The sequence below is a fragment of the Xyrauchen texanus genome, chromosome 1, assembly GCF_025860055.1.
Source record: "Xyrauchen texanus isolate HMW12.3.18 chromosome 1, RBS_HiC_50CHRs, whole genome shotgun sequence".
Taxonomy (NCBI): Eukaryota; Metazoa; Chordata; class Actinopteri; order Cypriniformes; family Catostomidae; genus Xyrauchen; species Xyrauchen texanus.
The window spans coordinates 29,459,610-29,484,042 of NC_068276.1; the positions used below are offsets into that span (position 1 = coordinate 29,459,610).

At 36.8% G+C, this 24,433-nt stretch overlaps 1 protein-coding gene across 1 annotated transcript in view; it reads right to left on the reverse strand.

The window, feature by feature from the left end:
* Positions 1-19,852: 19,852 nt before the first annotated feature.
* Positions 19,853-24,433, reverse strand: part of LOC127650643 (potassium voltage-gated channel subfamily A member 1-like) — a 44,581-nt gene continuing 40,000 nt past the window's right edge. The window contains exon 3 of the mRNA XM_052136211.1: positions 19,853-24,320. The gene's annotated coding sequence lies outside the window, so the exon portion shown is untranslated. The remainder of the gene's footprint in view (positions 24,321-24,433) is intronic.

Sequence of the window (24,433 nt, forward strand, 5' to 3'; positions counted from 1 at the left end):
ACAAAAGTGACCGATTGTGGTTTCAAAATGGAGAAATGTCTCCGAAAGGTGAGGAGTTTGGATCCCTGAAAATATTTATTTATTTTTATGCATTTATTTATTTTGTGGAATTTGATCATTTTCCATAGCATACCTGACAATGTGCCACGGCACAGTGGTTGGGAAACACTAGGCTAAGGTATATGTACACTTCTGACTTCAACTGTATATTTTTGTTAATAAATCCTTGAGTTAATTTTGTACTCATGTGTCCCTGTTTTTTGTTGCATCCCTTGAGCCACAGGTCATAATAAAAGTAATCTCATTACGAATTACTTTACTTTTTAAGTTACTTTTTAAAACACTTTTCTGTTCATTGAACACAAAATAATTTATGTATTATCTAATTCACACAGTCAGCACTTCACATTTCTATTACAAATAGTTGTTTTGTATTTGAAATGTATTCTATATCAATAATATTACTTGAGAAATATGTGTAACTAGTGATCCACTCAGTGGTTAATTTGTAAAACATTTCAAGGGGGATGGTTGGGTTTAATATTTCGCCACTGTTTATAATAGAAATTTGATAATCTTGTTTGATTATTTAAAAATTCTTTAAAAAAACCAATTGTAAATCATGTCCCTTTTCCAATAAATTATGCAATCTCAAACACTAAAGCTCATATGGTATGTGTTAGGCGTACATCTAGAACAGGGGATGCTGCTGTTATGATTTGTCATTGCAAATATGGATTTTAGAAGAATAAAGCTATTTGTGTATTATAGAAAAGCATTATAAAGGACAAAGCTGTCACTGCAACTGTCTTTTGCTCCACACCCACTGAATCTCTAAATAATTAGCTTTATCCATATTAGATCAGTAAAAAAAAAAAACAGTTATCGATGACACTCGATGATTATTGAAAGTAATGTATCCAGTAGATAATGTATCATTTATGATGGTTTCATGCATCCGTTCATGGCACTAAAGCAAAGCTAAATGCTATAAGTGGCCATAATATGCTCCTGTCACCCTCTGTAATTTCAATAAATTTTATTTAAAATAATTTATGAAAAATATTTTCTTTCTCTCTCGCTCGATCAGTCACACACGCGGATCCTTTCTACTCCAATAACCGAACTGGTAAAGGAAGATGTTTCCATGCAGGACGCTTAAACAGTGGCATTAAAAAATGTATCTAGAGCGTTAAGTCACTGGAAATGTCCTAAAAGACTAGTCATATCAATAACTTACCTTCCATTTTCTTCTTTTTAAAGAAAGTCAAAAGATTTCCTTGAACTTTTCTTATGGCTATTTTTAAAGGAGCACAGAACACTGGCACCTTTTCGCAGTAAAGAAAGTTTGCACGCTCATGGTTGCCAGACTGCACAAATAAAGCATAACACTGGCAGAATATTTCTAAACTGTGCAAATGTGAAGCTCTGATTGGAGGATTGCATGTCATGATATCTGGCAACCCCTAACATGTCTAAAGACCAAATAAAATATACTTCGAACGAGAGAGCCTTTCAAAGTATACTCCATATGACTGTGCACACATTCCCAGGCGTTTGGCACGAGTGCCATGACTGCTAAGAGACAATTATGGACTAGTTCTGTTTAGACCCATAAAGATGTCTTTATAGTCCATTAGACTCAAGTTAAACAATTGCATGTATCTCCAGACCACCTCACACACGCTCTCTTGACATGTACATCCACTTTTGTTGTTTTACCTTTGCCTCCTGTTGTTATCCGGCGATTACATCATCTTCTTGCGCTTCTTAGTGACAACAACGGCTCATATGTGAGTGTTTCCATGCCTACTTGTGGACACACTAATTAGTGCAAATAATTCCAAGTGCATGCGCATTCTGCCCGTTCAAAGACGTGTTAAAAAAACGGGCTGTGAGCGTTCAGTGCTCGTTCAGTGCTGATGAAAAGATTTGCGTCCCGTGTCCTGTATGCGGACTTTAATCTACGATGCTCTTTGGAATATTCAATTCTAATCGGCTAACTGACGTTATTTAAAGTCTGTAATTATCACAAGTAGAGAAATATAAAATGTATCTGCATGGTTTGTTCTAAGTTGATGTAAAGGAGATAAGAGGGGTGGCGGTTTTACAATGGGGATGTTTTTTGAGATGGGATGCATCCCCTCACATCCCCCCTCAACACGAGCCATGGATGATCTTAAAACTAGTTAAATTAATTAAATGACTATAATCTGATTATAACAAATTTAAATGTAATGTGTTACATTACTTTTTAAACAAAAAAATATTAAGAATTTATAATTAGATTACAACAACTAATTATCTTTTACTAGGAATACACCCAACACTTCTGGCATGCATCCACAAGATTGTGCAAAACCTGATGATCCATGTTATCCAAGTATGATTTGAGACTGTTCTTGAAAAGCATCTTCTGTGTTTCAATGAAAGCAAGGAAATCTGACCAGATGTACATAGGAGTCAACATGGTCAATGACACAAATTTGCTTACCATTTGTGACCTAGAAATAGTGCAGAATCATCATATTCTTATTCTTATTATTATATTAATAATTATTAACTGTATTAATAGGTTGAAATAAAAAGAGTCCCAGCTTTTCAATGTGATCTCAGATTTTTGGACCCCACTGTAGGTCTAAAGGTAAGACTAGGATGCTGGATTTTTTCCAGACACTGGCTGTGATGTGGCCTGGATTTGGATGTGGTTTTGAGTCAGATAACTGACTGTGGATCAGTTTATTACAAAGAGCAGGAATATTTTAACATTGCTTCCATTCTGTAAAGTACAAATCTTACATAATTTAGAATATGAAACCCTTTAGCATTAGTGTCTCTGCATAAAGAAATTACAAATTGTTTTAGTATTACCCTCTGAGAAAATAAAACATCAGCCAATGATATTTGAAGTATAATAAGAGCAAATATGTCATGTTTGCAAAGTTTTTGGTTGAGGAAAAATGCCAAATGTCAAGTACTAAATCTGAAAGTCAAGAGTTGTTTTCACCATTCATTCCCCCTCCAAAGTGTAGTTACCCTTTTATTGACTCTCACATCACATGTTATGATTCACTGGAGGCAGGACAGATTGATTTTGCCAGTCATTGACTAGAGAAGACACACCTGTCTTGGTCAAAGTGCAGGATTTGTAAACCCTCTAAAACAAAAATATGCATAGTGGAAACAGGGCTCTTTAGACTATATATTGTTAATATGGGTTAATGATGAAAATGGGAGAAGCATCTCTAGGGACAAATGTGCCATCTGTTTGCTTCATGTGTGAGTCTGTCCTTTTCCACCTCAGCACAAAATCAGGACACCACTCTCTATTTTTCTGTCTCCTGAAAATCACTGGACTTAACTACACCACTTCACTCATTTCTATATTCTTTTGTTAATTAAAGGTACGCTAAGTATTTTTTCTACTTAAAAAAAGGAAAATGTTTCTACTCCAATTGGTAACTGGTCTAACAAAAGCTATTTTATCTGACATACAGGTGGTTACTCCACATAGTGACCACCATGTGATATCAGGTGACCAGCTGAATACTGCACTGACATTATATCAGTTACCCCCCATTATCAGAAACTTTGGTTGTGGAATATATTCATCATGGATGCCAAATATGCTTGTGCATAGCGTATTTCTATAATGCTGAGAACTAAGGAGGTGCCCGAAGCCGAATACCTTATTCGGAAAGGCACACAAATTGATTTCAAAACGAGTAACGGATTCATCCAAATAATATAAAAAATATTTTTATGACTGATTATCCAAAAAGCACAAGGATAAAGCAACATTTTAAATAAACATATCCAAAATGACAACAAATTTATGAATCTGTGCAGCTAATATTTCTAAAATGTAAACCTTATGAATGAAAATGCACACGGTGTGATTTCAGATCGGATGAGCAGACGGTCTCTGATAATTGTTTGCATCTGCAGCCAAAAAGGACAAAACCCCATGAAAAAAGCTATTGCAACTCCAAATATCAAAATTTTTCATATACAACAAATCATGTACAGCCCTATAAGTGATTCAGATCTATACTAATGCACAATGTGAACTGCACAGCTGTTAGTAATATTTTCAAGTGCGTTTATGATTGCTTAACCGCACTTGCAGTGACCATGGAAGAGCAATTGGCATTTCTGTATTTTCCTGGCACCCTCTTGAGGGAAGACCACTGGGAATGAGACAACTCTCCATCTGCTTCCTGTGCCAAAGCTCACAGGGTCCCTCCACCTTGTTCAGCTGAGTTTAGAGTCTTGGTGACTGCAGCCAAGTAACAGTCTCACGCAACTACTGAATCATGACACGGATTTACATGGAAGACAAATGTGTAAAACATCTCTGTGAGACTGAGGATTGATTTATTGGTTGTACCCATGTACAGACATGCCAGTTCATGACCGGTGCCCTGTGAAGCACCAAGTAAAGTCTCAGTGGAGATTATGGTCACATATCAAGTTGCCGATATCAAATTTTCCTTTATTTAAAAAAAAAAAAAATCTTTATCTATGCCTTTATCTGTTATACATTTGTTGAATGCATTTTCATACTTATTGGTCTGTTCTGCTCTTATTTTTCCTGTTCGCTAGACTTGTAGAAGGGCCAGACACAGTGACCTTTGGTTTGTTATTCCTGGATTTCAAGTGTCTGCTGAACCTTGACTTTTCTCAGGGTCTGCCGCTGAGAAATAAAAATAGGACCACTAATCAAAGCATCAAATAACAAACCATTAAAGAGCATAAACAATTGTTTTTCTTTTATTTCAAAGATAAATTGCTAATTGTTTAATGCTGCCAGTTATTCTATTTAAGTCATGATTAAATCAGACATTGACTAATAGTATCATGACAACAGTTTTAGAATAATAGCCAAATCAGACATAATCTTAACCAATAAAGGTTATCTCTTCTATTTTTGTATTTTGCTCAGCTTGCTGGTTTATTTCTTCACACTCCACTGTAGTTAGCTACTAAACACATTAATCAAAATGCTTGTAAGAACTAACAAACTGTTGCACACACTAATAATGCAGTGCATTCCCCTATACTTCATAATTAATTAAAAACAGTGCTGCTGTACAATGTATTACAGTTATTATTCCTCTGACTCTTGATAACACAGGCTTACTTTATCATCAATGGTTCTTACGTTGCTAAATTCGAGATGTAGTCCAGGTGATTGCAGATATGACAGAAGAGTACATTAAGATCAGATACTATGTCCCACAGACTAATGGCAGCAGAGAGGGTGAGTTATGCACGCACTCCTTGTAAGCATTCATCAGATAAGTGGTCTCTGGGGCAGATCTTGATGAGTAGCCACAAAATTTATGTTTTAGAAGGATTTATAGCAGTGAAGGCTTGTCAAAATTTACCTGCTGTGAAGAAAGAGATAGATTTTCTGTGATCTAAGCTAACTAAACCACATTCACGGTCAGTGTTTGGGATTGACAACCATTAGTGGCTTGAATACTGTCTGTATGAACAAACAACCAAAGCCAAGCCTGTATTATAGTGTCCTGATAGCCTTGAATAACACTTGTAACCATAGTGACTAAGTACATATCAACGATGGCGATGTCTGTAACACCAACAAGTATTCATAATTGATGAAAAATTATTGAATAAACAAGTCCAGTCAAGGTGCATGTTTATTGAACAGTGGCTTTGAATGTTTTTTAACATTCAGTGTAGAGCGCAGCATTTGGGTTGAGCCCACACCCCACAACTGATTGAAGCAGCTCTGGTTGAAGACAGGGACTAGTTATTTGGAAGACACACAGCTAACATCCTTGCCTCTGTGAGTTAACGGAAACCCCATATGAAAAACTTGAGACACACGCATGTACAGCGCAACGCATTTCTCGTATTACATGACGTAACTTAAAAGGTTGTCCAGTGTGGTTCTGTTCACACTTCACACATTTCCAAAAATAGGTTGACAGCCATGTTTATTTAAATGTAAGGTTGTCTGTTCAGTTATAGAATACAGTTGTCACATAATTTAAATAACCAAATTGTGTGTGAAAGCAACTGTATCTAGGACTCTAGGCCTCGTCCTTATTAACTCCTCATACTAAAACCTTTTCTTTTGAAAAATCATAAATTTTGCTACGTTTATGCTTCTCATCCACACTAGAAGGTTTTTTTCCACTGAAAATGTAGCCTTTTGACAACACTCTACTTTAGTGCATACTTTGGAAAACTATTACGTTAAAAAAAATTTAATTGAGTTTTTGAACAAAAACGGATTAGAGTGGATGTGGCATATTACGTGCAAGCATAGTTGCTAGGCCTTCAGCCCCCATAAAAGTATTTGACTGCAATCAGCACACAAATGTGTGATCTCCCATTTGGGCACGTGACTGCTTAAGTGACTATTCTTGTCTGTAAAGACCAGGGGTGGAAAGAGTACTGAAAAATTATACTCAAGTAGAAGTACTGTTATTTCCCAAACATTGTAGTGTGCATAGAGTAAAAGTAACTGTCCAAAACTAATCAAATAAGAGTAAAATAGTAGCTCATTTAAAAGTACTCATGAGTATTGAGTACCGAGTTGCAAAACCTATGCCCCATTATAATGAACACTGTAGGCCAACTTTTAAAATACATCACTTATCTATGATAAACACTACATGAATCTGATTCCAATAAATAAAAGGGAGACATGATAACAGAAATGAAAATACACTGATCACGGTTTTAAATCATAATGTATGAAACAATTACATTAAAATCAGTTTATGTGTAGAGTCTAAATTTCCCTTAATGCCGACAGAGCGTTATTGTTGTGCATAAAACATGTTCAAACAATGTAAAGAATGCAAAATATGCTGAATAAACAGGATCACTTGGCACGACATGTCCTGCACAATAGAGGAGGTAGAGCAGGCATGGGAAAAGTGGTTTGGTACAGGGGCAACATCACATCAGAATATCTCACCTCTTTTGATCCATACAATGAAAGTGAATCGTGCTAAAATATTGAAGCTCCACAAATCAACTAAATCAACATAAAAGTAGTCTAATCCATGTGCCTCCAGAGATGTAATGAATGTCTTCAGCAGTGATATGATAGATGTGGTGAGAAACAGATCAATATTTAATTCATTTTTTACTCCCTGCTCAGTCATACACTTTAAATTTCACATTGTTCTTCTTGTGTTTTTGGTGATTCACATTCTTCATGCATATCGCCACCTACCGGGCAGAGTGAAGAATTTCTAGCAAAAATTTACTTAAATATTGATCTGTTTCTCACACACCTATCATATAAATTCTGAAGTCATGGATTAAACCACTGCAGTTGTATGTATTAATTGTATGCTTTTTTTGGCACCTCTTCACATAGATTGAATGGACCTACAGAGCTGAAATATTCTTCTAAAAATCTTAATTTGTGTTCTGAAGAAATAAAGTCATAGACAGATGGATAGGTGATTAAATGATTAGAGAATGTTCATTATTTATGAATTATTTATTTAAGTAGTGCATGGGGGACCACATTGTCCTCCTTTTGAGATACAATGTTTAATACTGTTAAAGCTACTCAAGTTATTCAGCCAAAAGTAGTGAGTGGTTTTCTCATTTCCTTGATATTGTTGTTTGATTAATCTCCTTTATAAGACTTCTAGACAGTGGGCTATGTATAATAGCCTGCTAGACAGTGCTCAATTTGGTTACATGTACACTTCAAGTCCAACATTTTGATGCAAATATGCATTTTGTCCCACTGTTTAAATTCACTTTAGACATAAACGACTGTGTTTACATTAAATCCTCATCAAGACGGGCATTGGTGGAATTATAAAGTGTATTTGATCGTTTAGACTCAAACATTAGCCACCTGTCAATCAAACAACACGAAGCGACAGACGTCAGGAAATAAAAAGTCAATCTTTTATATTTCATCTAGATCAACCAACCAGTGGTACTCTTGCTATCATGATTGATGTAATGAACACCCCTGTTCTAGATATAGAAAAGTACACAAAAGTTTGATCGAGGACATCTCTCTTTTTCAGATAAACATCTAGATAATTTTATTACCCAGCCCAGTTGATAACATTGCATTAATCTCTCACAGCAACCCAATAATCTCAGTAATTAAAATTTCAGGCTATTTGATTGGACGGGAGTCACAAGACTCTCCCTAGCCAATCATGTTGATAGTTAAAAATAAATTTAGGACAGTGAAGTAGCGAACACAGACGGTGGGAAAATAGCGCAGTAAAAGTACAGTTACAGCACGTAAAATGTACTCAAGAAAAGTAAAATATGCAATTTTTAAACTTCTTTAAAAAAAGTACAATTCTTGAGAGAAAGTATTTAATTACAGTAACGTGAGTATTTGTAATTTGTTACTTTACACCCCTGGTAAAGGCTGACTAATAGTGACCACCAATAGCATTCAGGTGTGTGCTGTGAAGGAGTATATCATTGGTTTGAAGTGCTTCACTGAACCATTCGGCCATTTGAGTCTGAAATTTGTCATCTTGTTTGTGAATGTGCGAAGATCAGAATCTGTTAACTGACTGAAGGAGAGGAGGAGGCATATCTTATTAATCTCAGAAAAAGGGGCTGGATAAGTTATTAATAAACATGACTGATGACATTACAAGGACATCAGGACCTAATTGAAATAATTTTTAGGCCATATTATTTTGTATAGTCATACACAGCAGTTCACAAAATGATAGATATGCTTTATTGTCATTTGTGGGAGTGGGATTTACAAAAATAGTCACTAAACAAATCTGAATTTATTGAAAAAAAAATCTACGAATTTAAAAGACTCGAATTATGAGATATTGACAGACAGAGAAACATCATCTGGAGTTAATTCATTAATTTTTTTTTTTTTCGTTTTTTGTGGTGTTTAATATAATAGAAGTTGTGACATGACTGATTCATGTTCAAAACTTTTTGTTAATAAATGGAGATCAAAATAGTAATGATTGTTGCCAGTAAATAGACAGTTGCAATAATATATTCTTAAAGCTGTTTTGGTTATTTGTATAACTTTATAAATGTTTATTATAGACAATGACAATATTCTGAAAATAAATATTAGCTGGCTATCTTGAATGATGTAGATTGATTGATTTGATTGAATTAAAAAAAAAATGCTACTATATATATATATATATGCAATAATTAAACGATGATGTTATGAAACACTTCAAGAGACACTTTAAGATGTGCACATTTAAAATATGTAGTAATGGAGATTTATTTCTAAATGCTTCATTTTCGGTAGAAGAAAATGCTTTCCATTACTGCATACTTTGGAAATCAATGGCATTAGGAAACTGAAAAAATAAATAAATAAAACGTTTCAAACAAAAAAGGACTAGTGTGGACTTTGCTGCCATTTGAACAGACCTTAGACCTTGACTCCCTTTAAGAATTTCATATCTTATTTATTTATTTTGCCAGAACATTTCTAACCAGTCATTTTCTAGAATTAGAATGTTAGCAAGCTGTTTACAAATATCTGCACTGATTTCTTTGTAAGATATTAAACAGATGTTCAGGCAGTGTTTTACTGTGTGGAGGTGGATGATTTTCTGCAGTGAGTTACCTTGGCCATCGCTGAATCACTTTCAAACTGGTATTCCAAGCAGAGTAAAACTCATCAGTTCACTGTGGCAAAATGCTTGTACCTGAAGCAGTGAATGCAGATCTCAAAGCAGAATGTAAGACAATTTCTTCTGAATTAATTAATTTATTTATTTCCAGGAAATGTTGAATGTTCCACAGCCAAGCAGACCCTCTGTAGGTAGTCCTGTTCATCACAGAGACAGCATGTGGATCTGAGCTTTGCCAAGTCCAATCCTGACCCCTTACCGCCTGTCACTTAGCTAGCACAGTGTGACACATTCAAAGCTTCTCCACTATTCATTAGCATAGAGGCTTTGTAGAATGAAATAAATATATTTCCCTGCCTCATCAGTTTGAATTTAAGGAAGGAATGGTTACGTAAGTCTGCTAAATTTATCAATGCTCATTTTATGCAAAGCCCAAGCTTACAGGCACAACCTGTGCAATACTCCAGCAGGAAGATGCCTTTTTTTTCCCTCCAAGCCATTTCGTTCTATTTCTGTCCGTGATAAAGCAGATATGACATGAGATAAATAGGGTCAGGCTATTTTTAGAAAGGGTTTCATGGTTTAGGGGCAAAAATAAGCTTGTCTTTGTGGATCTTTGTGGCAGATGTGCCCGAGAATTACAGATTATGAATGCAAGTCATCTGTAAGATATTCACATGTGACTCATTTTAGTGTGTGTTTGGAAGTTGGGGCAAAGGACTGAAAGAGGAAAGAGAACAGAAATATATACAGTCAGTTTCATTGAAATAGCTTTGTACATGAGAGAAAGAAAAATACTTTTGTGGTGCGTGTGTGTGGTTTGAGTCTTTGATGAATGAATTGGTATTCTAACAGTGTGAGGCTGAAAGTGAACTTTCTCCCATACTCAGGAAATTGTTATTGTCCCTATGTCTCTCTCTCTCTCTCTCTCTCTCTCTCTCTCTCTCTCTCTCTCTCTCTCTCTCTCTCTCTCTCTCTCTGTTCCCCTCTCATTTACTCTCTCTGTAAGGTTGAATGAAATGCCCCATGCCTGTGAGCTGCTCAGCCGTACAGGGCTGACTGACAGCTCCCTCAGAGCAGCTTAAGCTAAGATGGCACAGTGTAACGCAACACAACACAGGTCAACAAAGCTCAGCTGAGCACTACACTGCATACCACATACCAGCATGATCTAAAAATTTGATAGCACACTAAACCCACAACAAAACACAGAGGAACATGTATTAAATCATCACCAATTTAACAGTACATCTGACAACAGCAGTTATACACTGACCCGAGCAACTGCCCCTTTGGTGCCCCTCTTTGGGTGAAATATATGCTAGGCCATAGGCCGACATTTATTAAATTATCAAATGCTTAGTAACGTACACATATGGAATGATTTGATTGTATTGTTGTTTTAGTATATAAAATCTCGCTGTTTATTTTGTACTAGTTTACAATAGCTATTAGATAATTGGGTCTTCCGGACGTTATCATTTGTAATCAGGCAGATATTTATCTGTTAGCACAGATGTCATTGAACATCTTTTTTTAACAGGAAGTGTGACTTTGAAATATTCCTCTTATATTTACCCTCTCAAATGCATATGCCCACCATGCTTTGTTTTCCTAGCTGGTGGCATAGTGCTTGGGCCCATTATCGCTTGGGCCCATTATCGCTGAGAGAGTCCATGATGCCATGTATCCAAACAAGATGTCCTGGACCTCTGGCAAAATATCAACCCCACAACATAAAAAATCAAGCACCACATTTAACCATGGGCATTGGGTACATCTTCATCTCTGTGTGCGCCAAACCCATCTCTGGGGTTTGCTGCCAAAAAGCACTTGTTTTGTTTCATCTGACCAAAGAACCCGGTCACATTTGAAGTTCCAGTAGTGTCTGGCAAACTGAAGATGCTTGAGTTTGTTGAATGAGAGCAGAGGCTTTTTTTCTTGAAACCTCCCAAACAACTTGTGGTGATGTAGGTGATATCTGATATATTTTTGGAGACTTTCTGACACCAAGACCCAATTAATTTTTGCAATTCTCAAGCTGTGATCCTTGGAGATTCTTAGGCCACTTGAACCATCCTCCTCACTGTGCGTGGAGTCAATATAGACACATATCCTCTTCCAGGCTGATTCATAATATCTCTAGTTGATTGAACTGGGCATTTTCTTTAGCTATTTTCTTCAAGCCACTTCCCATTTTGTGAAGCTCAACAACCTTTTGCCGCACATCAGAACTATATTCTTTAGTCTAACTCATTGTGATTGATGATTAATGGAATACCTCATATTTATACCCCTGCAAAAAAGGAAGTCGTGGCTGAACAATTTCATGTTCCTAGTCTCTCAGGTGTACTAACAAATGTAAAATATGTATGGGAATATACTTCCTATATATTTTACTCATAAGAATTTCTAAGGGTGCCAATAATTGTGGCCAACATGTTTTCAAGAAAAATATTTATTTAATAATGAGATATTTCCCCCATTTCAATTGTTTTACTTTAAAAAAATTTTTTAATGAAAGATCAAAAAGATAAACAATGCAGATTTTTTTCACTGCCTTGTTTGCTCATATTTACCAAGTGTGCTAATTATTTTGCCCACCACTGTATTCTTTGCCAATATACAGTATTATTATGCTTACATATTAAATTGAGGGTGCTCTAACATTCGCACCCCACAAAACGGGGCCTACATCTAGCTGGCAGCTGCACTGACATGTTTGCAAAACAACAAGATACCATCTACTTATCTATTAATTTATTATCGAATGGTAGTGTAGCCTACTAGCTCACCTTTTGCTGCACTACCATGTTCATGTAGCGCATTCTCATGCTTTCTGGGAATGTGGTGCATTCCAAAAGAAATATTTGCTAATTCTCACGGTCTCTACACTCCCTTTCGATTTCCTCGTTCTTAACTTTAAATTATAATTTATGTAGGCTATAAGGTTTGTAACTTCCCTAAAACAATGTTTGAACTCCATAACCTCAGGCCTATTGCTCATTTAGCAGGTTCCCAAACCAGCATGTCACGAAGCGCATTCTGGGTTGAGCAAGCAGCGCTGAGTGGCCTGAGTGAGCGGAGTGGAATCATCAAAAGCCACTCTCTGCACAGGTGGAATTATCACCGCTCCACTCCGCTCACATGCTCTGGGGCAACAGCAATGTGATAATTATAAGTGCTGCACTGTAACCGTGATTTCAGCTTATTTTAAAGGAAATGAGGGATTAGTCAAATTTATTTATTTATTTTTGCTGTAATCAACATTATGCCACAAATGCTGTTCATTGAGCTTAACTTGTATTAAATCTAGAATATGACCTTAATATACAATGTAAGTTCACATGTGTGCCTTTTATAATGATTTTTAAACAGCTTTTTATTGCGTTCACTTATTGAGCCAGGTAATTGTTTTTACATACACCGATCAGCCACAATATTAAAACCACCTGCCTAATATTATATCCCCCTCATGCTACCAAAACAGCACCAACCCATTTAATGTTTACTAATAATTTACAAAAGGAGTGTAAGTTGTTTCTTTATAGACTTTATTCACGCTAGCGCCCTCTTTGAGTTTTGACTGGAATGACAATGATTCTGTGATGGATAGATGTACAGTCTCTTCAATAGGATGTACTGCAGTTTAAAGTGTTTTTGTATCGTTCCGCAGACAAAACATTGATAAAAAGAACTCCACACAACATGAGTTGTGAAAAATCAGCTTTATACCATTCATGCCATTGAAGAGAGAGATTGTCCCTCACAGCCTCGTTGTCATTCTCATTAAAAATCATTAAAAAGATGGCACTAGCGTGAATAAGGTCTATACACTTAAAATTAGACTCATCAAAACATGCAATAATTACTCCAAATGTAATCAGATTAGATTATCTAAAAAGAGTAATCATAGAGTTGTGTAATTTGTAATGAGTACCATATTACTTTTTTAGATGTAATCTACCCAACAGTTTTATAGTATCACATTTTATACAATACGCTTTATCGCAGAATGGTGCCATTAGATGCACCAGCAACGCTTAACAGGAATTCTAATAATGTGCACCACAGCATGTCTCTGCGCAGGGGTAAAATCTCAACATGGCACAACTTCAATAGGAAAGTATGACACTTATTCTTATTACCATTAAGCCGCCCTGCCAATCAAACTGCACGCTTGCATAAAACCTTTACATCACTTGCATTTGCAGCCTCTCCAAGAGATGTTCTCTGCATGCAGCCTCTATCGCTTCATTGCTATTTCATCCAAATTACAACACACTCTGCTGTCCCCATTGAAATCAGCTTGTGACTCATTGTAAAACCAAAAACTACTTCTACACATCACTCCTTTGCATTGCTATTTTCTCAAACTCCTTCCAACATTCACTGTCGAAATCTAAGCAAACCAGAGTCCAACCCGGACCCCCAACAACACACAAAATGTTAAGGCTGCCACTCTCATAGATGTCAACCCATTGTAAATCATGTTAGTGTACACATAAGGATATATTTATAGTGCGTATGTGAGAAAGTGATCCCATGACCAATGCACAGTCTAATGTACTGCTATGAGCACATGATAATGATTGTTTGAATTTAATGTTTTACTTAAGTAGATAAAGTCATAATTAACCACTATGTATATAGGCTACACTGATTCCACCGATATTGGTGCAGTTATGAACAACAAACGTGATTTACATAATTGTTTTAAATTATTGGGGGCCATTTGCTCAAACAGAAAACTGCACATTGCATCGAGCAGTGTGAAGTGGCTCTCATTGTGTTCTTGCATTTGGTCTAAAACTTAATTTGATACCCTAATCACTAGTTTGACACACACACACACACACACACACACACACACACACACACACATGCACACACACACACACATGGACGAATACACACTCCCACCTAGGATGATAAGAGCACTGGCAGGTTAGGTGTGTCACAGCTGAAAATATCTTGTGCTGCTCAGGTTCAGAATGTGTGTGTGTGTGTTTGTGTGTAAGTGTGTGTGTGGGTGGGTTTGGAGGGCATTATTTTTAGGTTACAAACTGGTAATTACAAAGGTATTATGCTATAATTGTGGTTTCTAGGGTAATTTCTAGTGTCCCCATAGTTCAAATCACTTAAAAAATACTAAACAATGTTTTTAGATGTAAAAATGCAGAAAGTTTTTTGTGAGGGTTAGGTTTAGGGGTTATGGTTAGGGGATAAAATCTATAGTTTGTGCAGTATAAAAATCATTATGTCTATGGAGAGTCCTCATAACGATAGCCACACCAACATGTGTGTGTGTGGAAATATCCATTGTAGATGACTGACAGGGCCGGACACCCTTATATATCACTCTGTTGAATGCTTGTAGGAAATACAGTAGATGTCCCTCCCCATTTAAATCCTCGAGCTGCGTAAGAGCAGCGCTTCTGCACGACTGTGTTCGCGCACGATTCAGAGGCACGAATGCACCATTCAGTCTCACACAATTGGAATAAATGCAACCCGACACCTATTCCATTATGAGAACATCTCCTCTGCATATACAGCCTATGTGAATATCTGCAAATGACTGCAGTTAGACATCACTAATACATCATTTCAACTTCATAAACTGAACAAATCCAATTATTCATGTTTGTTGTGCAGTAAAAGCTTTAGCTCTGAACACTTTTTTTCATAATACTCTATCTGAGATGTTGCTTTCTCTAATAAAAATAGTTTAGATTTGGTTGCCAAAAAAAAGTGCACCACAGCCCTAAGGTGGTTGCATTTCTAAAAAAAAATAGCTATTTCATCTCTGCAATGGAAGAACTGATAGATCTACCATGAGTCTTCTCTCTTCTCTTCTCCTCCCCTCCACTTGTATTTTTGCTCCAGACAATTCACACTGGCAGTTTCCATGACAACAAATAGAAATTTCCCTTCACACCTCATGCGGGTGCATTTCACCGCCAGTGCATTGTAGACAGCACCCGCCTCCCATGTCACAAACTGTCTGTGCCATGCTCGTGTGCACCAACCACCGTTTCTCCCCCCCAAAAATTATTTTTACCTCCTCTACTACGCCTTAGCTCCAAGTCCTCTAAATTCTAAAAGGCCTCACGCTGACCATGAGGGCATAAGTGTCATATAAAATCATGCTCTCTGGTCCTCATTTCCCTATCTCTCGGAGGCTGGTTTGGTGCTATTGGTAGGTTAAGACGAGGCCAATGTATGAAGTTATCAGAGCTGAGAATGATGTCTGTAATTGCACAGAGTGGCTGAGGATGTGCTGTGTGCATGGCAGTGTGTGTGTGTGTGTGTGTGTGTGTGTGTGTGTGTGTGTGTGTGTGTGTGTGTGTGTGTGTGTGTGTGTGTGTGTGTGTGTGTGTGTGTGTGTGTGTGTGTGTGCGTGTGCATGCCTGCGTTTGCTTGTGTGCTTGTTAAGGATGGCTGAGTATGTGCAGTCTTATGTGTTCTTACATTTCAATCATTTCTGCATCAACAGTCTTCTCTCTCTCTGTCAGAGCATAACTTCCATTCACTCTCTCATGCTCATATTCTTGTTCATACATTTTTTTTCTTCTCTACTCACAATTTTATCTCTTCCTCTCATTCCCATGGAACTGTCCCTAGACTGTTATTCTGCTCTGTCATCTATTGTGGTACTAATTTATTTTCTTTTTTATTCTCTTCACTCCTCTCTCTCTCTCTCTCTCTCTCTATCTCTCTCTCCCCCTCCCTCTCTCTCCTGCAGAGCCACCACACTGGTCTAATATACATTCATAGCTGCTGAAGCGACCCATTTCAACAGAAATTCTGTTGCCAAGACAGCAGCTTTCCTCTCAGCAAATATTATTGGGTGTAGTTACCATTAATCAACATATGTCAACACATGCTATTAAACTTTAAGCTTTTACTTTACATCAAAAGGCCATCATAAAGCCATGACCCCTAAACTCAACTTTGCACATAAATGAATGGGAGTTTTAGTGTATTTACCAACACATAAAGGACAGTCTGAAGCTTACTTTGATCCTCAGATGCCCATAGCCTTTCATAATGTAAATGTGTATTTGATGCATGGACTTTTTTTTATAACTATCAATATTTTAGATTAAAATGTGTATAATGGAAAGTGTATATCTTAGGTCCTGTAACTGGTCAACAGTTCCTCAACATTTTAAATGATCCTGCATTGTGACAAATACATTTTTAAAAGAACAAGCATGTATGTATGTATGTATGTATGTTTGAATATATTTGTAGTTGACACAGTTAGTTAATAAAAGCAGCATGTATATTATTTAAATGTAATTAAATAAGTGTCAAGGTTTTTTTCTTTTTCTTTTCTTTTTTTCCTTTTTTGATGGCATCATTTAGGGGTGTGTCCTTTAATAAAGGTTTTTTGTTTATACCACTTAAAGAGGTATTTCACTCAAAAATGAAAATGCTGTCGTCATTTCACAATAAGCCGTTCCTACCCTGTATTTCTTTCTTTTTTCCATTTTAACTCAAAAGGAGATTTTAAGCAGTATGTTAGTCTGAGTCACCATTCACTTTCATTGCATCTTTTACCATACAATGAACACGAATGGTCTACTTTTGTTTTCTATTAAAGGACTAAAGTCATACAGGTTTGGAGCAACATGAGGAGAGAAAATTATTTTTGTGTGAACTATTCCTTTAACCAGACATTATTCACGGGTTGTTTTATGTTCTGTGTATTCAGTATGTGAAACAAACACTGCAAAATATGTTTGTGTTTTTGTCTTGTTTTTCAGTAAAAATATCTAAACATTTTTAAAATAAGATTAGGAAACTTTGCCTAATTTATTTAATCTTTTTTCACAGAAATCAAACTAAATTTAGTGAGATTTATGCATAAAACAACAATAATAATAATTTAAAAAAAAACTATTTGCCAATGGGGTAAGAAAAATAACAATTTCAAAAGGAAAACTAAATTAAAATGTAAACACAAAATGTTGTCAGACTTCTCTGAAAACAAGACTTATAATGTCTTAAGATCTTATTTTATAATTATTATTATTATTATTTTTTTTAAGACCATTTAGATACATTTACTGGATAACACGACAAAAATGCTAATTGGTAATTAATAAAATGTTTTTCTTTTTTTTTTTTTTGCAATGAAGGCTGTAGACAGTAAATTGATAGAAGAGCAAAGAGAAAAAAAATCCAAGAAGAATTTATGGGATCCATCAAAACCTGACACAAACTGACCAAGTATGTCTGGCATAGCAAGTTATTTGTATTTGCTTTTGTTTTTTTTCCAAGGCAAGCATTTAGAGGCTAGACATCATGATAATATGATATTATTTAATAGTTGAATGACTGCTCATGATGAGCATGTTATTTATTATAAAGACGAATTTGAGCCATAGCTTAAATGATGGGGAAAAAATTATGTATCTTTTCCTCAATCACTGTCTCAAGGGAAAAATTATTTGCCCAGTCTTCCTAAGCCCAGAACTGGCAATCATTTTTGAGCAAATCAATTTTTTTATTATACCTTGATTGCTTTAATTGGGTGTGAATCAAACGCCGACTAGAAAGGCCTGGGGAAAATAGCTGGTAATTAGGCTTCAGACTCATGATGAGGAAGAGGGCACAATAGCATCGCAGAAGAGAGATTAGACATTATCTGAGGACGAGTTCGGGGAACCTAAGAATTTGGAGATTAAAGTGAAAAGAGAGAGGGATGGAGGGTTAAAGGAAACTGTCGGAGCGTAGAATGGTGTAGAATTTCTAGGGACAATAATGGGCCAGGCATTAGGTTTCCAGTGCAGTGTTAGGGATAAGGCTAGCCGCTTATTGCCACGTTCTGTGGTTGTGTGAAGGCTACAGAATGCCCACCATGTGCTTGGCTATTGTTCTGTGTCAGGTCTAATGTTACACCTGTGAGTGATGTGGTCTCTTCCTGGAAGACAGTCACAAACTCAGCTAGCAGGACTGACTCTCCTCCCATCACATGCATTCTAAGCCAAATATAATACGCTTCTGCACATCACATCTGAAATATTACCATTTGTTCATATTCAGTGACTTTGCATGAACATGACAAGTATTGTATTGTGCTACTAATTGGTAAGCCAGTCAACACACATGAGCGTATGCGCCCTGACTGTTCCGGCCTATGATAACAAACATGCTTGGACACAGCTAATGTGAATGTGACAGCTGACATTTCTTGTTGTAAATGTTACGTAAGTGCATTTGGGCATGTGGGTATGCATGCTGCCTTGATTCGAGTACCATGGATGTGAAGACGGTAATCTTGAGAATTGTTCCGGGTCCTCTGGCAAGTTCACTCCATTTTACAGACAGCTGTGATGGGTGCTGGCCTATAAATATCAGTACTCTGTCACTGATTTACACCCTGTGGCCATCCACAGAGTCCCCAGGCACTGACCTTCAAGGTGCAATGCAAACACACAAAGACAAATCTATCTCTTCCCATGTCAGCTTCTGCAGTTTACAGTAAATAAAAAAACCCACAGAGAAAGGGGCATCTATAATTAAAGTAGAAAGGTCACCTGTGCCCTACTACCTGTTGACTCTTGTCCTGAAGTCAAACAATGGCTGAAGATAAGACTGGGACTAATTAACACCTAATTTATTTTGGTGCACTGGTGTGGACAAGTGAATTAATGTAAGAAGGAATGACTGCATCAGCATTCAAGTGTTGTTGTGGATCTGAGGGTGTTTACATTGCCGCATATGTGTGTATTTGTGTGACCCTTGGATAGAGTGCTGTGCAGAGTAGCGCAGGGCTATGTGTGTGAGCTCAGGCACATTATCTTTCTTCAGTGGGAGTTTGGCTACTGTGTCTGGAGCATATCCAAGAGTCTAGTAATTGCTCCATGCAGCTTCCATTTTAAATATTTAAAGTGTGCCTTACATGAGTGACAGGTGGGTCAGGTGTCAAAAACAAGTTAATATGCCCTTGCGGCAGAAAATGTCCCATAACGGCAAAACTCAGGCCTCAGACGGGGACTGCACAGACACATGGTGAGGGAGTTTTTAGACACATGCTACATCAACTCTCAGGCCTCACTGTCACACACAGATGGAAATGAGAGTCTCAGAAGTGAAGAAAGATGAGAGCTAATATAATGAAGGTGTGTCGAGACAGCTCATTTGAGGGGGAGTTCGTAGATGGGTGATCAGATTACTAAAATGATTCATAAAAAAAAATGCACACACACAGACGAAAGATAGAAATTACCTTCTTTGTTTTTTTATTTAATATATTATGTTTTGCTTTTTTTAATTTTCAACATTGCACATAATTTCATTTCCATCACATATCATATTGCTGCCTACAAAATTATATGCATGTAGAAAAATCTTTAAGATTAATGAATTTACCAGCAAACAAAAATAAAAAATAAATGATACAGGGTGTCCAATGTACCAAAAAAGACAAGAAAAAAAGTAAATAAATAACACAAATACATCTTTAATCAGGATGCAAGTTTTCAAAAACCCAAAGCATCATGCAAAAAGAAAGGGCAAGCCCATCCAAAACTCACAATATCTGGTTATTTATTTCGTTATTTATTTACTTCTTTCAGGGGAATGATTCAATACACTTTCCTGCCATATGGATATGATCAAGTGCTCACCAATCTCCCTCTACTTGTTTGTTAGGAGGCACAAGAGCTCACCCAACACATACCAACACACCTCTCATCAACAGGAGTTTTGAAGTAAATATATTAGCAGATATTAGATATTTATTTTTGATCTATTTTTTCCTTGGATTTGCAGAAATGGCTAGCAAACGTTGTCCTTGCATGTGATTGTTCCTTTGGCCATTTGTAGGGTACAGCGGTGCATGATTGACACAATAAGTAATCTGATCTGGTAACTGAAAGAGATCTTTTCCAGTCAGCAATGTTCTCCCGTGGTTTCATTACTGTATGGAGACATGGGTGAGTAGCCAAGTGATACACAGGTATCTCTGTCCATTACGACACTTTACAAAAGTGGAAGAAGCTTAATCATGTTTTTTAAGAATCTATCTAAGCTCATTGAAATCCATTAACAATGTGCAGACAACTGCAGTTACAATATAGTCCATGCTATGATTAAAGCCACAACAACATTTTATTGATCAAATGTTACATCAAATATCACATTGGTGTACTAAGTTATTTTTAGGGACTCTATATTTTATGATGCATTTCCAAGGATTCTCTTTGTTTAGACTGAATGTCTCTAACACAGTGGGTTGATTTCCAATTAGACAGCAGAATTCATATTAGTAATATTGTGTGTTGCAGCTATTGAGTAAGCTTTTAGAGTTCTCTCCTTTGCATTATGTTCTCCTGTGTAAATTAAACATCAACAGTTAGCAAACCATTTGAATGAGCGAACTTAGATGTGAACAAAATAATCAATGAGAGGATGTGCTGATATGGTTTATCTCACTTAGCAGGTAATTCCCCTTTTTCACAGGATAAAGCTCCCTCTTTCTCAAAACCCAGCTGACCAGTCAGCACTGGCAGAGCATCTCCATGGTAACAAAGTCTCCTCACGTTTGGCTGATAATTCTTGGCTGTTGACTCAGTGTAAAAAGAAAGAGCAGTGCGCATCGCACTGTGGATGTTAAGGAATGTTTGTTCTTGAATGTAAACCATTCCGATCCACTGCATGGAGCACAGAGCAATGTGTCGTAGTGACATCATAATATTACTATCACATATATACATATTAAAGTCACATGCAGTTCTACAACATGTGACATGACACAATGCTCCATGTTTAGATGCTTCATGTTGCTGATTCGCCTGATGAACTTGTGTTCAATTTATGAAAAGTACTTAGCAAGTGGCCCTCTGCTAGAGAGACCAGTCAACTAACACACACGCTAAAAAAAGAGCAAAAGAGCTGAGTAGAGAGTCTGCGACTGGCAGGATCGGCTTCCACGATGTCCACAAAAACCATTAGGAATCAGTAGAGCAAGAGAATACAGGGCCTGGGACTTCTGAAGGCTAACAGTCAAAAAGTAGATCTGCCTAAAATAACGTGTGACCTTGAGGACACAATAAAATAGACATCTGCTTATGTACATACGTCGTGTTTCATGTGCATCTAGTTTTACTAGGTCTAAATCTCTTCAAGAAATAAAGGTCCAAACATAGAACAGAGACTTTTAGGGTTCAACTTTGGTTATATAATATTCAAGGCTAGATTTAAAAAAATAGATAGTATACTTCCATAGAACTTTGCATACAGATTAATTGAATGCATTTCCATGACAGCAAAGCAGCTTGTTCATTCTATAAATTGTTTGTTTTTATATTCTATAAGTTCATACAGACCACAAATCTTTTCTCCCTTATTCAAATTCTGACATGTCTATTCAGACTAGATTTCAAAAGATAACGATACAGAAGAGAGAGAGAGAGAGAGAGGGAGAGAGAGAGAGAGACAGACTCTGTCTGACAGACAGACAGAGAGAGAAAGTGAAGAAAACAGTGTGCATAAGATCCAGTCTGCATACTTGGTTGCATGTCAGATAGGCAGGGAAGGAGAGAAAAAGATAGGCAGAGTGTTAGAGAAGGGAAAAAGAGTGGGAGATGAAAAGAGATCTAGAGACAGGGAGTACTGTGGGGCAGTCATTTCAGAGAGAGTATCATCTCTTTCAGTTGTGTCTCCTTATGTTTTTTTGTCTCACAACAGAAAGACTATTTGTCAACTGGGAATATGACTTGTAGATCACATTTTATGTGGCTTAATTGTCATACTATCTGTGTGTGGCACTATAATTTGCAGTCTTCTGTTAGAGAGCACTAGAGAGTATTGCAAAAGGGGGAACTGAACTGCACTACCAAAATTCCCAGGTCACAACAGCATAGCGTTTTAATACACTTTCGGTGCGCTGCAGTGCTCACTTTTATTCATATTGCAATAAACTAACTTGTAATATTTATAAACCAAACTCTGTAGAGGTTGGCCAAAATTGCACATCACCGATATGTAATGTGGATGCAGCAGACGCAGCTCACAATTTGAGCATTGGGCATCAGTCCAGTATGCACTGACTCACATGAACATCAACCAGCTGTCCACCAATCCTGATGGTACCATAATTCACCCCCTTCTGCTTTGTCATTTATCTGCACCTTGGTGACCACAAAACAAGCAAACATACTGTACAGGCCCATTTCACATGACAATTACTAATGTTTAACCCCAGTGATACGACACTTTTAGGATTTTGATAACAAGGACACGGCTACTCTAATGATTCTTGATTATTCAGCCTGATCTCATGAAAATTACATGACTGTGGCTACATTCTCTTTTTCTTTTCAAAATGACATTACATGGTTCATTACATACTGTATAGGTTTAAACCTAAACCTAATCGATAGTGTGATAAACACATGTGAGATGAAAAAAGCAATTGAAGCAACCATGTCATTTTGTGATGCTTTTCAGATTTTTTTTGTCTACTCTTCTTGACTTGCACCCAGAACAGCAAAAGCAACTATCTCTCAGTTGAGATACAGTGCTTTGATACACTTGTAAATTATTGTAATTTTTTTTATGTAATGCAAATGTTACAATGTACCACATTACAAGTTGTATAAAGCTCCTAGATCACATCTAGTTTTTCACAACTAGTGTTTTTTGTCTTTCAATGTCTGGAAAGATTTTTTTTTTTAATGTTATGACAGCAGAATGATCCTTTAAACTAAACAACAGTACAACCCCTTGAGGAGTCTATCCCTTCAGTTGTTGTCATTCCGTTAAATACTGTGAATAAGGTCTTCATAAGTGTTTTGATATCATTAGATAAAATTGTGCGAGCTAAATAGCGAAAAGTGTTTCTGAACAGATAATCTGCATTTTTACTCCTGATTTCAGTGAATGTGAATAAAATGTATTATTCTCCTCCTGTTAAGTGTTCATTTCACCAGGAAACTGCTGTGATGTGCAGAACGAGCCATGTCAAAATCATTTTGAAAAACGTAGGTACAGTAACAATTGTATGAGACCAGGTTGGAGAATTAATGTATTTTAGTCTGGCGATGAGGGGGATGGGATTTAGACCCTGCATTCAAACTGAAAATGTGTGACCCTGCAAAGGCGTCCAGACTGACATCATTGACACTGCTGCTGAATTTTTCAGTTCCAGCTGGCAGTCTTTTGATTTAAGAAATGAAAAAATACAAATAAAAAAATGGACAAAACTAGATGGAAGAGGCTGCCACATACAGTAAGCTTTCTCTTCACTTATATGTAACACCTTTTACGAGGCCTACCGAACAAAAACAAGTGACAATATTACACCGAATCAAATATTTCTCTAATATAAGAAAATATTCACATCTGTTTCTTGCAAGACACTGATTCACTCGTAAAGAGGAAAATTAAATATGTCAAGCTTTTTTAAGAAGTCTCCTGCTGCAGGTTCCTCTACATAGAGATGTAGTGTACTGTGTCTTTAAGGCATTTATTGGGGTGGGTCCTAAACAGTTATTGACACCTGGCTTGACGATGGAATTCCTGCCTTGAGGCTTGTTGGAGGCTGCAGTGTCCATTCTCATCTGATGTCCAGCTGTGGCTTCAATGATACCTGCGGCAACAGGTCTGACCCATCCACTGACTGTCAGTCACGGCAATTCCCCTCAGTAGGAGTCCAAAGGCTGATGGAAAAGTCTCTCATGGGCAAGACTCACAACACTGTAAGAAAGCAGAAAAGGAAAGAACAGTTTTAAATTACACGTATATAAATACATTTTATGATGGCAATTGTCTATCATCAGATTTTAATTGGTTTCCAATTGAACAACTCT